Source organism: Cyprinus carpio, chromosome B17 (assembly GCF_018340385.1).
Source record: "Cyprinus carpio isolate SPL01 chromosome B17, ASM1834038v1, whole genome shotgun sequence".
Lineage (NCBI taxonomy): Eukaryota > Metazoa > Chordata > Actinopteri > Cypriniformes > Cyprinidae > Cyprinus > Cyprinus carpio.
This window is the reverse complement of record NC_056613.1, coordinates 9,073,361-9,088,609: the sequence shown is the minus strand read 5'-3', so window position 1 is coordinate 9,088,609 and position 15,249 is coordinate 9,073,361. Positions and strand designations below refer to the sequence as shown.

The following is a 15,249-nucleotide window of genomic DNA, read 5'->3' as shown; positions in this document are numbered from 1 at the left end:
GTGGTGAGATAGTTGTTCACTTAAAAAAAAAAAAATTAAGAGGTTAAAGTTCATTATCAAATGTATTAAAAAATAGGAAATTATGTGTATTTTTTCCAAAGATAAAGGCTTGTATTCTATTACAATCATGTTTCTTCACTTTCACCAGTAATATGCAAAGAAAAAACCATGCTCTCATTTATTTCATATATGTAAGTGATGCTTTAATTGGCAAACTGGATGTGTTTATGTGCCTCACACACACACTATATCTACCTGGTATCAGTCAAACAGGAAATGCCTTGCTTTTCGTGTGCACCTTTTTTGTGCCAGTGGAGGGCAGAATTACATTTCTGAAATTCAATCTGGCAAAGTTGATTAAAATGCAATGAGAACAGCTCTCCTGCTAATGTTGTTGATATCGAGTATAGTTCCTCCACTTTTCCTAAAGGATACACAGCCGTAACAGGCAATAATTCCAGTCGCTCAGATTAAAATACACACCAAGGGCATGCTGATGAGACTGAAGACTCTAAACGATCACTGTGTCGTACGTACAGCTTTAAAAAGGGGTATTTGTCTCCCCTAAAGTACACATTTAACTGTATGAGTCAATGATAACTCGCTTAATGCAACTTTGTGTCTTAATTATACGTGATAACTTGAGAGGGGAGATCTTGGAGCCGACATCTCTGACCCCAGAGCGTCTCTTTCTCGTGCCGCTCGATGATTCGTTTTTATTTCAGCATTTATCATATACTGACAGATAAACTCCAGACCCAGATCAGTTTGAATCAAAGTGAATTGGAGACTTCTACAGAGCCATAAATGTCTTTAATGATCCCCAGGCAGCGCAGCAGACAGGGAGAGTCTGGGCCTCCCCTTAGCACCTAACCTACTGGCACTGTGTTGCATTATGCCTCCCTGCATTTGCCACTTGGATCAACCAAATTATCTGACAGGAAAGAGGGAAGGTTCAAAATTGAAATTCCAGCTTGAAGCTTCATTCATTTAAACAAGGAAAACCACTTTGTGTATATTCAGCTTGTTCCGGTGACATCACTGTAACACTGGCCAGGCTGGGTGTTTATTAGGCGCCTTGAAAACAAATCGCGGCGGAGATCTGGTTGCATGATAATAAATAGAATATGCCAATCAAATTAGGGTTGTGTGTCAGTTTGGACTGTGTGGAGAGCCAGGTTCCAGTGGTGCAAACTGAGCGTATCAATAGCTCATTTTAAAGGTCGCTGGCCTCATTTGTGTATATTTGGTACTGTATGAGTTTTGAATTTTAATGAGAACAGCATTTTTTTCAGGAGATTGTTCGGTAAACGATATGAACACTGGGAAAACATACTGTATGTTTATGCAAATTTAGGCAGATTAAGGTGACAGCCCTGGTAGCCAGAATGAAGATTTAATCAGTCCAAAAAACATTAGTCAAAACTGGAATATTTTATTTTAACAGGAATATTTAATTAATTCATTTATTTATTTATTTTTCTTAATTTATAAGAATGTGTCCATTTTATTTGGAATTGTATTAAATGATTTTTTTTTTACTAAAACGATCACACAAATCATGATCGTAATGATTGCAAAATTTAAAAAAGGAGCTCATATAATATTTAGTTTTAGCTCCTCAATTATCAACATTTTATGAATGTTTAACACCTTTTTTCCACTGATCATTTGTTGTCTAAACAGCCAGTTATAAGGTACACTTTGCATAATTAATGTAAAATATGCAATCATGTTTATTTTGGTTTTTAGTGTTTTTTATTTATTTATTTATTTTTTAAACATACAAATCGTGGTGGTAACAGGGCAACAGCAAAATTTAAACAAACAAACAAAACGCTCATATAATAGTTTGACCTCCTTGACATTTTATGAATGTTAAACACCTTTTATTCCACTGGCCATTTTTTGTAAAAGATATATAGATATATATTATATATATTATATATTATTATTTTTATTTTTTTAAGGTTCTGGTCCTATTTTGTACCCTATTTGTTTGAAGTGCTATCACTGTATGTGTTTTGTAATTGGTCTACAAGTTTTAACTTGTAAAAAAAAACCTTGAACGTCATTATCAAAGAGTGAGCCATTATAGCTTTTATTTAATATGTTAAATCTCTGCTATTATAAATCTTAAATTAATAAAAAGTGAAATAGTAGCATATTGACGCTTGAGAAAATATTCAATTAGCCCCTCTGTATTATATATTCTCGCATACGATTGCGCTGAGGCTTGTTAAATTGAGATTAATTTAAAATTCACACTTACAGTGTGATCACAGATCAGAGTCTTGTTTTAATTTTCCAACTCTTGGTTACTTCACTGGAGACTTAACAGAGGAGCTCATATTTTTCAGCATTCTAAATAGACTCATGCCGACTGACTGAACAGCATTTCCAAGCCCTGAAAACAGAAGAAAAAATCTGTTCAGTCGGCACAGACCTCCATCATATCATCATTTCAGACTGCACAAAAGTTTACAGTTCACGCTAGGGTGATGCATTTGATAGACTCGATTTTTCTGCGGCCATATGAGTTTTAGTATTTCGTATTATTAGTTGGTATGGACATTTTGTATCTCCTATCTTTTTTTCTCCCCCTCGTTTTTTCCTTGTTCATACATGATCGCTGCTCTTTTGCTTACACAAAAATATTTCAGAGACAGTGCAATCAGTCTTACTTTGCTACACATTTCTGAATGGGGCTGCATTGATGCTGTTGGTAAATTTGATCTTTGTATTGCTCCTTCACAGAAGCAACCAAACATGGCACACTTTTATGACATCAGCAGAAGTATGTTAATCTTTCTTTGTGAATTATAACATGTCGTTTCTTCATTCTGCAAAAGAAGGTGTCTGGCGTGTCAGAGTGATGCATGGTTTACTCATGTAAATGTGATCTTACTCGCAGTGGCACGATGACTGATCTCCAGTGCATTCCAGAAAAACAACGGCAGCTCGTTAGAAATGCGTTAAGCACACAGATGTAGCCTTTTGCCAAAGGAGACAGGGAGGGCCTGAGCAGAGTGGGAAAGCTGAAATAATAATAATAAAAGGATGTATTGTTAGTTATAGATTGTTCTGACTATTACCTCAAATGTTAGGCTTTATAGGGTTAAGCTAAGAACTAATGTACAAGTAGTATCTCTGAGTCGCCATTCAGATCTGCACTTCTTCCATAATCAAAGTTTCAGCGATAACTTTTACCTTTTCTCCAGGCTTTAATTTTCACACAGACGCCAGTGATAATTGGCGGGGTTATAGCTGGAGCAGTAAACTCTCATATGCACAAAGCAAAGTTTTCCACTCTACTCCAAGCAGCACGTATTCTTGGGGGAAGTGCACTTTCCTAAGCGACACCTTGCACTATCATAAATGGCTTTGGTACTTTAGAGCGCTTGATATACAGTGGCAATCTGCAGTCTATGGCGTGTTTTAGTGGAGATGGGAAAAGGGATGGAAGTGGGGGTGAGGCTGGTCCCAAGAGAGGCACCACTTCCCCTTGTTTATGGGGCATCCTAATTGGGACACTGTTGTCAGACAGTCTGATGTGACTTCTAAGGCTCTGTTTCCCTGAGAAGTGTGTGTTTGTGTGTTTGCTTATGTGCACACATGGTGTTCAAACTCTGCTGCCTGCCCTGTGGCTTCCTCTGCTGTTTCCTGCCTGAGCGGCCCAGACTGCCTGGCCCTCCTCCTCCCCCATGAACGCATCTCCGACACCGCACGAACGTGGAGGTGCGCCCACCTGTGCTCAGCCCGGCACAAACCCGCAGGTTCGGAGTGCTGGATGGCAGGAACTTCCCGCTGCCACCCCCCTCTTCTCACTCTGCTGCTTCCAGCTGAGGAAGAGTGGGTGAGAACGCCACCAAACTTTACCTGCTACACCACATTCATATTTATAGTTTTGTTTTTATATGTTTCTTATGTTTTTTCTTAGTTTTTTTTTTTTTTTTTTTTTTTTTTTGCACTACCTGCTTACCGACTGACAGATTTTTATCTTGTTCTCGTGCCTGGAAGTGACACAGATACTGTACACTCAACATCCCGGCAACATGCAGAGGCAAAAGTACATAAACATTCATAAATAGGTCATCCGTGTGTGTCTGTGTGTGTGTTAATAAGGTTTGGAGTAAAGTAGGATATTTTAAATTTCTTAAATTTTAAAAGTGGATAGTTAATATTTATTTTGCAATAGTCATTTGAAACCCTATTCAGAGTTCCAATACAAAAGGTATTTTTATTTTCTGTGAGTAGTATGTGCTTTTATATATATATATATATATATATATATATATATATATATATATATTGTTTTTAGTTGGAAGTGGGGCTGTAAATTGAATGGGTTAATTTAACAAAACATTTCTGTAACAGCTTTCATATACAAAATGCAGCTCAAAGGTGAAAACAAAAAGAAAAGCGTATTTAATACTTAAATAAGTGTGATTTAATTATTTTAAAAAAGTAATAAAAGCCCCAACACATTTATTCATGCCCCCTGCCCTGTACATACATTCCTTATTTAAATTCATTTTTCTAGCGTTGAAACAATTCAAGGTTAATGTGCCACCTTCATGTTTTTTCGTTTTCTTTTTCTTTAAATTTTTTTTTTTTTTTTTTTTTTTTTTTTTTTTTTTTTTAAGTTCTGGCAACTACAGCCAACACATCTCACCAAACCACACTTACCAAGAACAGGCACAGAATGAGTAAAGTCATTCAAACAGGATGTGTTTTTCCATTCAGTAACAGCTAGATGGCACTCAACAGAATGGAACAGAATGCAGAGGTCTTGAAAAATTTTAAGTGAAAAACCAAGATGTCTTAAAAACATTGCGCTAATGGCGTAAGACGCTGAAAAAAAAATAGGCAAGTCAAAACAGCAACACAACAACCAAGCTATAAACGCTTAAAAAAAAAAAAAGTTCTAAAAGAATACTGAAGTCAGTCAGTCTCTGGAAACAAAAACCATATTAGCTTCTAAAGCCACTTTTTTAACGGGTACTCAGTGATTTATTTGTCTGCCACATTAATTGATCCTTAAAAGATTTTTTTTTTTGGGGGGGGGGGTGATTAATTAGATTAATTAATTGTCATATCATGTAATTAATTCCATTAAAAGTTTTAATCGACTGACAGCCCTAGTTGTAAGAGAACATGTTTAGTTTTGAAGATAACTTTGAGAACTAGGCGCAAATCGGAAAGACGAAACAAAAACAAAGGCAAAAATAAACCACGTTTGGCAGTTGGAAATCAAACAGCTGAGAGAATAGACTGCGTGTGAGAGAAAAATAGGGGTCCACTCTGGGGGTGAAAATGCACCAGTTAACATCCTGTAAACAGGGCCAACAAAGGCGAGATTTGAATAATAGTGCAGAACAGTACATGGAGGTTACCAATTATTTTTGCATAAGCAGTTTGAGATATCTCTCTCCCTCCCTCACTCCCTCTGTGTTTAGCATTAAACATCTCTTTCTCCACTCTCTGCTCCTCAAACAGAAATCTTTGAGCATGGCGTAAAGCTTTGTTTTCTGCGATTTGATGGCATTGCAATCCCAGTTGCTTTAAATAATTCATCACGTGTGGATTTGCTTTAAAATAAATTAGATTGTTTTCTTTGAGAACTGACTCTAAAATACTTCTCATCTAAATAAAGCTCTATGATAATTTTGACTTTGAAAGTTTTCTTTTTTTGCAAAAAAAATCATTCGAATGTAGTGAATATCAGTAGTGATTCACCACTGTATTTTTTAAACATTATAATCACTTTGTTGATGTACACAGGGAAGAACAGAAATAACACATTCACAATTTAAAAATGATCTCAGTTTATTTCACACATTTTATAAGAATGAGAAACATAGCTTTAGCAATTTCATAATAAATAAAAAAGTGCTTTATTGACTTAAAATTAGCATTTTAATCACTCACTTTCTGTATGGGTTAAAGACATTTCTTCAGTTTATAAAAACAGCACACTTAAAACACCTCTGATTGGACGGCCATAATCTGTAGCAATATCTACAGCGTATATTTATAGCTTATGTATTTTCCACTTATGCAACCAATTTCTAAAGCATTTAAGGAAGAGTTTAAAAAGAAAACTAATGGATTGTGCTCACATCAAAAACTGGTTTTGAATTTTTTTTTCATAAAAACTATTTTTTCATAAGAATTGGTTTTCACTATTGTTTCTGGTCTATTGCTATGAAAATCTGGTGACTGGCTGAAATCTTGCCGGGTCAGGTCAGTTTAAGTAAAACTTGTTATCTAAAGTACTTAAGAGGAAGTGCTGTCTGATTCTGAGAACTGTGTTCGTATGTCTATCCGCCGTCTCTCCGTACTGTACACATCATGTCGAAACTCGTCTTAAGTTGTACACCTCCAGTCTCTGGAGTCATAGTTCACTACAAAAACTCTCCACTTCATTTTGGTGACTGAATTTTGCAAGGCGTGTATCCTTTATTCATAGTGGTCTCAGAAATCACAAGGGTTTCACACTCATGCATAGTTAACTGTTAATGCAAAATGCTTGTATCAAGCAGCACCGATCATTGTCTCATGAAAACCCCAAAGAATCATGCGATCAAACCTCAGGCTACTGCATGTCAGAAAGACTCTATTTTAGCACCTGAACCCAAATAAACCAGCAGTTTACTTCTCGCTCACAGGTCTGACGGGGTAAAATGAAGTCTCACTTGTATAGAAAAAAAAAAAAACACCAGGAATGCTTATTCCCCTCTCCTCGGTTCATATAATGACCAACAGCTGTTACACCTGCCATAGTGAAAAAAATTATTAATATACATCATAAACATTGATTTGGTTTATTCAAGCATAATTTTAATGAACATCTCAAAGGGAAAGAAAGAAAGAAATGTTTTCATTATGGAAAATGTTTCATCACTGTATTTTAATTAATATACTTTTTGGTTAGTGTTTGATTATAAAACAAAGAATTAAAAAAAAAATCAAAAAATATATAAATTATTTATAGGCAAACTAGATTCCTAATACAACTTTAAAAATTAAAACTGTTTCTTGAATTTTGATACTGATCATAGATCATTTGTTGAACACCCATGGCGAATAAAAAATAAATTAGGCCTACTTATTTTCTAAACAATATGTTCACTGCAACATGTTTCCAAGTAAAGGCTACCGAGAAGTGAACTAAAGTGTGAAGAGCATTATTTTGAAAGAGTAATAAGAGAGAAGTGTTTTGTGCTCGCTTTATTTTTATCTTGCTCGGGAGCTGCGAGAGGAAATGACAGATTGAAGGATTCGGTGGGCGTCTGGTTTTCGCTCAAGTGTCCTGTGTGTAGTTAACACATGCCCACCGTCGCTCCTCACAGAACACCAAATGCCAAACGATTCACTGCTCAAAATGTCCAATAACAACCTGCAAGAAATGTGTCCAAATACGCTCATTTTTTATTTCCTAATTACACACTAATTTTGTTCTCATTTTATTTGCTTCACTTAACTTTCTGCAAGACCATTACAAAAATACACTCTACATTTAATGTTATGCACTTGTATAAAATAATTTATATATATATATATATCACATTTTACTTGTTAGTTTTACTTTTTGCAGATGTCTAGGTCACATCAACAAGGACAAGAAAACAAACAAACACCAGTCTGTCCCGCAACAACACCCCACCAATAAAAAAAAAAAACATGCATGGAGGGATGATGGGGAAAATCCTCTAGTAACAATGGACAATTAAAATCTTATTCCTGGGTTGAGAAATTAAATTTAATGAATGTAGAGCTCTGCAACAACAGATGGTCTTCTTATACAAAATACAAAGATAGATTCCTTATTTGAAGACCGCCTGATCAAATGCCAGTGGTTATCAATTAGGAGCAGAGTGATGGTTAGTGAACGGGAACATAAAACACTGTGTCTCCCCCTCCACACACACCCTCTCTACCTTTACAAACACACACACGTTCACAAACACTGCCGTCAAATCGTATAGTTTAGAATGCTATCTGGCATGTGAGAGTAAACGTAAAATTATCCCGCCTGCAATTTGCAAGGATTTTTTAATACTACTTTTGTGTGTGTGTGTGTGTGTGTGTGTGTGTGTGTGTGTGCGTGTGTGTGTGTGTGACACTGATCTCCACTTCAACCGGGTCACAATGTCGCAGGGAAGAGAAATTAAACACTGTTGTTACTGCATGCTTTTCATATGAAAATGAAAAGAGACACCTTTTTATAGAGCTTGTGCAAGATAAATATGATTTCCTAAATTCTCATTTAGTTTCCTAAACCCATCAGATGTGGTGAACTAAAAATTAGATGGCTTATTACTTTTATCCATTATATCTGAGGTAAATTGTTTACCAAGTAAGTAAATAAAATAATTAACTAAAGGAAAAAAAAAACGAGTGATTGAATATGTAAATGAATAAATGAGAGAATGAATACAGAAGGAAATGACCACAGTCATCTTCATATTTGCAATATGAATCTCAGGCTCCATAAATAGTAATGGAGTGTGGTAATATATACTGCAGCCCAACTGGAGAGAGCAATTAAGAGGCTGCTCAGATTTAGTAGAAATGAAGCTACTCGCAGAAGCCAAGGAGGTAATTGTGAGACAGCCTTGATTGTTTTGTAAGAAGATGCTTTCCCTTTAACTTTTTAACACTCCGGTATCTACAGAGACTCTGTTTTAATGGAAATAAGTGAGTCTGGAAAAAAAGGTCTAAGTTTTTCTCATTTATTTACTTCCCTAAATGCATTCTTAATCATATAAAAATTAAGAAAATAAGAATAATTAAAAAATGGAAAATTTTAGCACTTTCGGGAACGGCGAGGTCCTCTCGTCATTCTGCTTCAAAGAAAAAAGATAAATGATGATGCCATTAAAAAGTGAACTAATTAAGGAAGGCTTCTTTTAAGAACTCATTAACTGCAACCTCATTTACATAATGATGCATATTAATTAAGTTTTAATGAATCTGAATTTCCACCAAGCCGCTTTTCTTTGGCTGTGGAACAAATTGAACAAATTATTTAAAAGTGTTCTTGAGTCTACTTTTCACACCAAAGGGGAGAGAATGCAGTCATTTGTAGAAAATCATATTTTTTTAGGCAGGCCCATCTGTTATTTTTTTTTCTCCTCTTTTTTTTATGTAATCATTTACCCTGTTTTCTAAACCTGGGAGATTCGTTGCATTTCTAAAAAAAATCACGAGGTTTGTGATCAAGTGTAAAAACACTGTAAAATAAATCTAATGAATTTAAGACTTGTTAAAAAAAGAGAAAGAGATATGCGTATGTCCACACAGTCAACAAGTAATGCAAAAGAGTGGCTTTTATTTTTCTCTTACACAGAAGGCTATTTAAATGTTACAGGACCTTTTTAATAAAAATAAACTTGTGCATATAATACATTTAAAAATATCTACTACAAAATAGAATATCAAAAAATTGAAAACATCATAATGGGTTACCTTAAAGACCTCAACGGGACTTTTGTTGCTATCTGTTGCTGCCGTGGTGAAACTGGAACAAGAGAATGCATGTTTAACAGCACCAGCTGCCACAATTTCAGGTGTTATTGTGGCGTGTGAGTGACTTAACACATGTGCTGCACAAACATCAGTATCATCTCCTTCCTTTCTGCATGCAAAGCTCTCTCTCTCTCTCTCTCTCTCTCTCTCTCTTCCTCTCTCTTTAACACTTAACGCTGCAATGCTACTAGCATAAATCTGGGAATAAGCACAGCCCGTGGGACTGACAGTGCACAAAGTTTGGCGTTTTAGCCTTTTTTATTTCGGGGGGGGAGTGGAGGTGAGAAAGGAAGAAAGAGAGAGAAAGAAAGAAGCTGATGAAAGCCATTGCAGGATGCTTAATGCAAAACTCACTTGCGCCAAATGGAGCGGCGGTGCCTCTCTCTCTCCCCTCCGTCTCCCAGATGCTGAGCTCCGGATGTGTCTCTGAGGTTAACCTGACACAAGCGACAGCTCCCCTCCCCGTCTGCCTGCCTCGCGCAGCCCCCTCTCGTTCCTTCATCCGTTTCTGGTGCTTTAAAGGAATCACCTTTCTGTGGCGGTAGGATGCCGGGGGTTCTTCTGACAGTGAGCACCTTCCTCAGGGGAGGTCAGGAGTCAGGGATTCAGATGAGGCAAGCTGGCGATGCAGTGTAACTGAAAATGGAAAGCAGATGTTAGTTAATTAGAGAAAATGTGACTGACAAGACTTGAGCGGCAAGGTACACGAGCTACCCGGCACCGAGCAGCTGTTGTTGCCGACTTCATTGTCAGTCTCATACACAAGTCACAACATCCCCACGGCGAAACGCGGCCGCATACGCAGACAATTATCAAAATAGAATTAGGCTTGATTTAATCATACCCATTTCTCCTTTGAGTTTTCGGCCATCGTCGGCCAGCCGCGCATTTTTCTCGCCTCCCTGTTTTCTTCCAGTTCATTTTCTGCATTTGTCTCATCGCTGCGATGCACCCAGGGCTGTGACTCCGTCGAGACTTTCGCTGAGAGGGTGGAGAGACAATAGACGGGGGGAAAAAATTGCAGACAAAATAAAACAGTCTTAATGAGCCCCACGTAGTAATCTTTCACTTCTCTCTTCTGGAGTAGGAGGACGTAGCGGCGGCGCTGAGATTTTTGGTGAAGCGTTTCAGCGAAGTGAGAACGAAGAGGTGCAGAGCTCATCGCTTAGATTGTCATGGATTCTTGGATGGAAAAACAGATTAATATGCATTAAACGTGGCACTGAGGGAAATCACGTTCACAAACTGATAGTTCAGACCTCCTTTACCTCTGACCTTCTGTGTTTATGTACACGTACTGTGGCCCCAAGATGTATTTGGAGACACGAAGGGAGAGTTCACACAAAAATGACAATTGTCATTGTCTCTCTTCTGTGGAACACAAATATGTCTCTGTGTTTTTTTTCTATACACTTAAGGTCAAACGGTTCCAATGTTGCTTTGGACCCCATTGCCTTTCATTGTCTGGACAAAGCAGTTAAATCATTCTTCAAATAAATAAACAAATGAAAATAAATAAATGAGGAGATTATGACAAAATGACAGAATTTCCATTTTAGGATGCACAATGCCTTTAAAAAACATCTCAATGCATAGATTATACCAAATGGTGATATATTGCTCAAAATTTACACTTTTTATATTTCTAGGGTTCTTAGAAGTGGAAGTTGCCATATCATCTATAATAGTGAATGGGAAATACAAAAAAAAAAAAATATTTTTATATTTTTTTTAGTTGTTGAGGTTGAAGTTTTATCTTTTGTTGTGATTTGGTAAGTCATTGTACTAGAAACACTCATGCAGCAGCGTTAAATGGTTTTCTGTCTTAATGCCAAGGTAATATCAGAAAGTACAGTGTCATAACTGTACATTTACTGTTTAAAAATGAATATATACACACAAACACACACCTACAATTATTAATGTCATGAATCTTGCAAAGTTTATATAAGATTTATGACGTTAATAACTGTAGAAATGTATCATCACAAAAAAAGCATGTGGAAAAAAGGTCTGTTGTCAGACTTACAGGAACATGTCCATAGCTGAGCATGATCATATGATGAATTTCCCCTGTGGTTATTCCACAAGGACACCTGTGTGAATATGAGGGGAACTGACTTCATACATCTGCTATAAAGTCACTTTGTGACCTAAAAAGTGAATAAAGGCAAAGATAGCTTTGAGAAATACCACATTGTCTTACCAAATGCTGTGCCATTCATACAGTGTGACTAAAGTGTCCAAATACTATGCAAGTGCACTGTACATTAAATACATACAATTACATTTTTTTTTTTAACTTATAGGCTAGGCAACGGTTGATCAGGCTCCCCCTGGGTCACTCATGCAAGTCTGAAGAGGATGTATAGGTTTAGACATCCATTAAAAATTCATAGAATTGGCGCGTTTGGATATGGTTGCACTATTGTGTTAAGGAGTATAATTTACAGTCTTGATCATTGCTGTTTTGATATTCAGCTATTTATTTCTTTTTATTCTCTTTGTGCAATTTTGGTTAATACATTCTGTTGAAATCACAAATCGATATACACATAGAAGGATCCCCCCCCCTTCTTTGGAACATGTTTTAGTTTAGACGGTGTTTAAAGCATTTCTAAACAGTTTCTTTAATTTCAAAGAAGCATCTTTGCTTGTCCATCCATTATTAATTTACTTACGCTTGTGTTATTCTGAACCTGACGTTCTTTCTTTAGTGGAACACAAAATATTTTGAAAGTCAATAGTCTAAATGACATTGGACTCCAGTCAACCTGACGTTCTTTCTTTAGTGGAACACAAAATATTTTGAAAGTCAATAGTCTAAATGACATTGGACTCCAGTCACTTTCATTGTATAGACAGACATTTTTCAGTATATCTTCTTTTGTGTTCCACAGAAGAAAGTAAATCATGCATGTTTGGAACAAATGACTTAATGTTCAGTTTTGTGTGAACTATGCGTTTAATGCTCCATATACACTTATTTCCATCTCTAATTTTGACAGCACTGTTAGTTCAAGAACACTGCAAAGAGCCAAGCACTGCCATCTCTGTGCCTAAGTCTGGGCACGTTACGTAAATCTCTGGTCAGCAATATTAGCCTGTGAAATTGATGAATTGCTAGACATTAGCCCCATTCAAACAACAGATGTTAATTCACTTCAGATGTGAATTATCTGATCATTTGTGTCTGGAAGCTTAATATGAATGACACAGATTATCTGAAATTCGGCTCTTCCCTTGGTAGAAAGAACGTCCTTTGTCTCCTCAGGTAGAGGGCTCTGGCGTTAAGGAGGCAAACTCCAGAATGTTCCATTAGCCAGCCGTGTCTCTAAACATCTCATTAGGACCTCGACATGGCTGCCTTGGGCTCTGCTGTGGAGAGCGATTGCTTTGCACTTTGATGAGAAAATATTAGTTATTCTGGCTCTGGATCCATACACATATGTCCTGTTGTTTGGTGTCATCAACCAAGGACACCGAAACAATCATGATGGCTTTGGATTTTAAGGTTACATACAAATGTCTCAACTACTGTATTTCTTAATACAAGTGTGGTCCAAAAGTCTGAGAACACATAAAAAATCTGGGATTTCAAATTCAAAACCTTAAGCAACAAAATATTATGGTATACATTAAGATAAATTTCTTGGTCACCATCCAATAACATTTGTGACATTCATCATGTTACTCACACAATCAGGTGTTCTTGCTTCCAGTGAGGCTCAAGGTGCTCTTTGGATCATCTGAAGAACACGATCGTAAGATTTTAAACAAGTTTGTTATTAAAGCAAAGGGAACATAACGTTCACACAGCAGCAGAAAGGTTGTCATTTCTGTATCTGAGAAGTTTATACGGATGCGTTAACACACACACACACACTACTTTGCTTATTTGCAAGATAGCCGCATTTGATAACTAAACTCACAGCCATAAATTTTCAGCTCTCCTAATGGCATTTTTGTCTGGGGCACATAGACCGGACCAAAAGGACACTTTAGCATCTGCAATTAAAGGGGTAAGGTCTTGAGCCCCCCTGGCCTCCCTGTGCACGCCACTGATGGGAATACTTTTTGTGACAGAATTTGGCAGAATTTTCATTTTTGGGTGAGCTATCCCTTTAAGCTAAATTAAAATTAGAAAAAATGAAAATGGCTTACCTTTAATTTAAATATTAAGTTTTTTTTTTTTTTTTATTTAAAAAACAAAAGTCATTTTCACTCGTGGTCTCAGACTTTTGGACCCCCACTGCAGTCAATTTCTTTGCCCCAGATTCAATATAAGATTGAAAGAATGCTGTGTTCCGTGAACTAAGAGCACCATGCTGGTAAGAATGTGTTGCTAATCACCTCCGTCTTTGTTATTTCTGCGGTTGAATCCTTTTCAGCTCAGCTGATCTGATCAAGGCACTGCCGTTTCCAGACTTTGAGCAGTTTCTCTCTCTCCCTCTAGAGAAAAAGCATTTACTGAGAATCCAAAAGAAAAATATGGTGTTAGAACCTCCCCTTCCTTCAACGCAATCTCGTGGGAGCCGAGGAAAGGTATCAAAACAAAGAAAATCAAAAATTTCAGACTAGATAATAACTTGGATTACAAAGAAGTGCACAGCCCAAAGAACTAGTAATTGGGTCAAGAGTACTTCATGTGCAACGAATGAAAATAATAAGATGAGATAAAACAGATAAGATTAGAAATATGAAACCTTGAGCTTGTTAACTTTGCAGGAGGATGGGTTAGCGAAAACATGCCAATCTTCAGCAGTTTTTTTAGCTAATTTCCACAATGCAATAAGTCTAATGGCACAATATGTTCATCAATGCAATGCATATGTCCTCAGCTATATGGTCTCCTGTGTATACATGTAGCATCAGGCCGCTGTCCATTCTGGTTACTTCGATCGCCTCTTCAGTTTATGGACCATGTGTCTTTTAACTCCCACAGACCGCTGAGCATCCATGCACTGTGGCTGGACCATAATGCCGTCCTGTCCACTACAGCCACGGCCGGCCCCAGGGGCTATCTAAGCCTCTTTGGCAGGCCTGGATTCCAGAATCCTCTAAATAGAAATAATTGTGCCCGACAATCGCTGTGTGCTTTGCTAATGCCTGTGACAAAACTTTTTTGTCGTTCTGACGCCCACGAGCTTGGCTAGCGATACATGCAAAATATGCTAAGCTATGTAATCTCAGTCCTGATTAATAAGTGCCACGAGTGCTTTGGAGTGCTCACGCTGGACGCTAATGGCTCCATTCAGCGGTTGTGTGACCACGCTGGAAACTGTGGGACCTAATGTCTTGACATTATTCCACTTGACCACTCTCAAGTAGTATGATTATGACCTTAATTGTGATAATTTAGCCTAGCTGCTTATATAAATCTGTCCTGAATGTAGCTGATCGTTCATATAATACAATCTGTTATCTTTGCTCATTAAAAAAAAAAGCATGAAAAAGTACACTGAAAAAAAATGTGGTCTAGAAACAATTTTCACTCAGAAATGCTAGTAATTTTCACAGTTATTCAAAGCAAGTAACACTGAATTAATGTGAAATGTTAAAATGACTGGTGTGTTACAGTGGCTGCAAAACAACTGTTTGACCTTGAATTGTTCAAAAACTGTCTCAATGTGTTTTTCAATAAGAAGGAAGGAAATGAGTGGCTTTATAATTAAGATCAATCAAAAGGCAATAGAGACAGTTAACAATTTTAAA

The 15,249-nt window shown here is 37.0% G+C and overlaps 1 long non-coding RNA gene across 2 annotated transcripts; it reads right to left on the bottom strand.

Annotated features, from left to right (window-relative positions):
• Positions 1-5,659: 5,659 nt before the first annotated feature.
• On the bottom strand, positions 5,660-13,978 carry LOC122140132. 2 transcript variants are annotated; one of them, XR_006156838.1, is made up of 5 exons: positions 13,699-13,976; positions 13,233-13,283; positions 10,379-10,716; positions 9,889-10,170; positions 5,660-9,526 (listed from the first exon to the last, which is right to left on the bottom strand). It is a non-coding gene; the product is annotated as an uncharacterized LOC122140132 (long non-coding RNA). The 2 variants fall into 2 exon arrangements; XR_006156839.1 differs by lacking the exon at positions 13,233-13,283 and having other exon boundaries at positions 5,661-9,526; positions 13,888-13,978.
• Between the last annotated feature and the right edge of the window lie 1,271 nt (positions 13,979-15,249).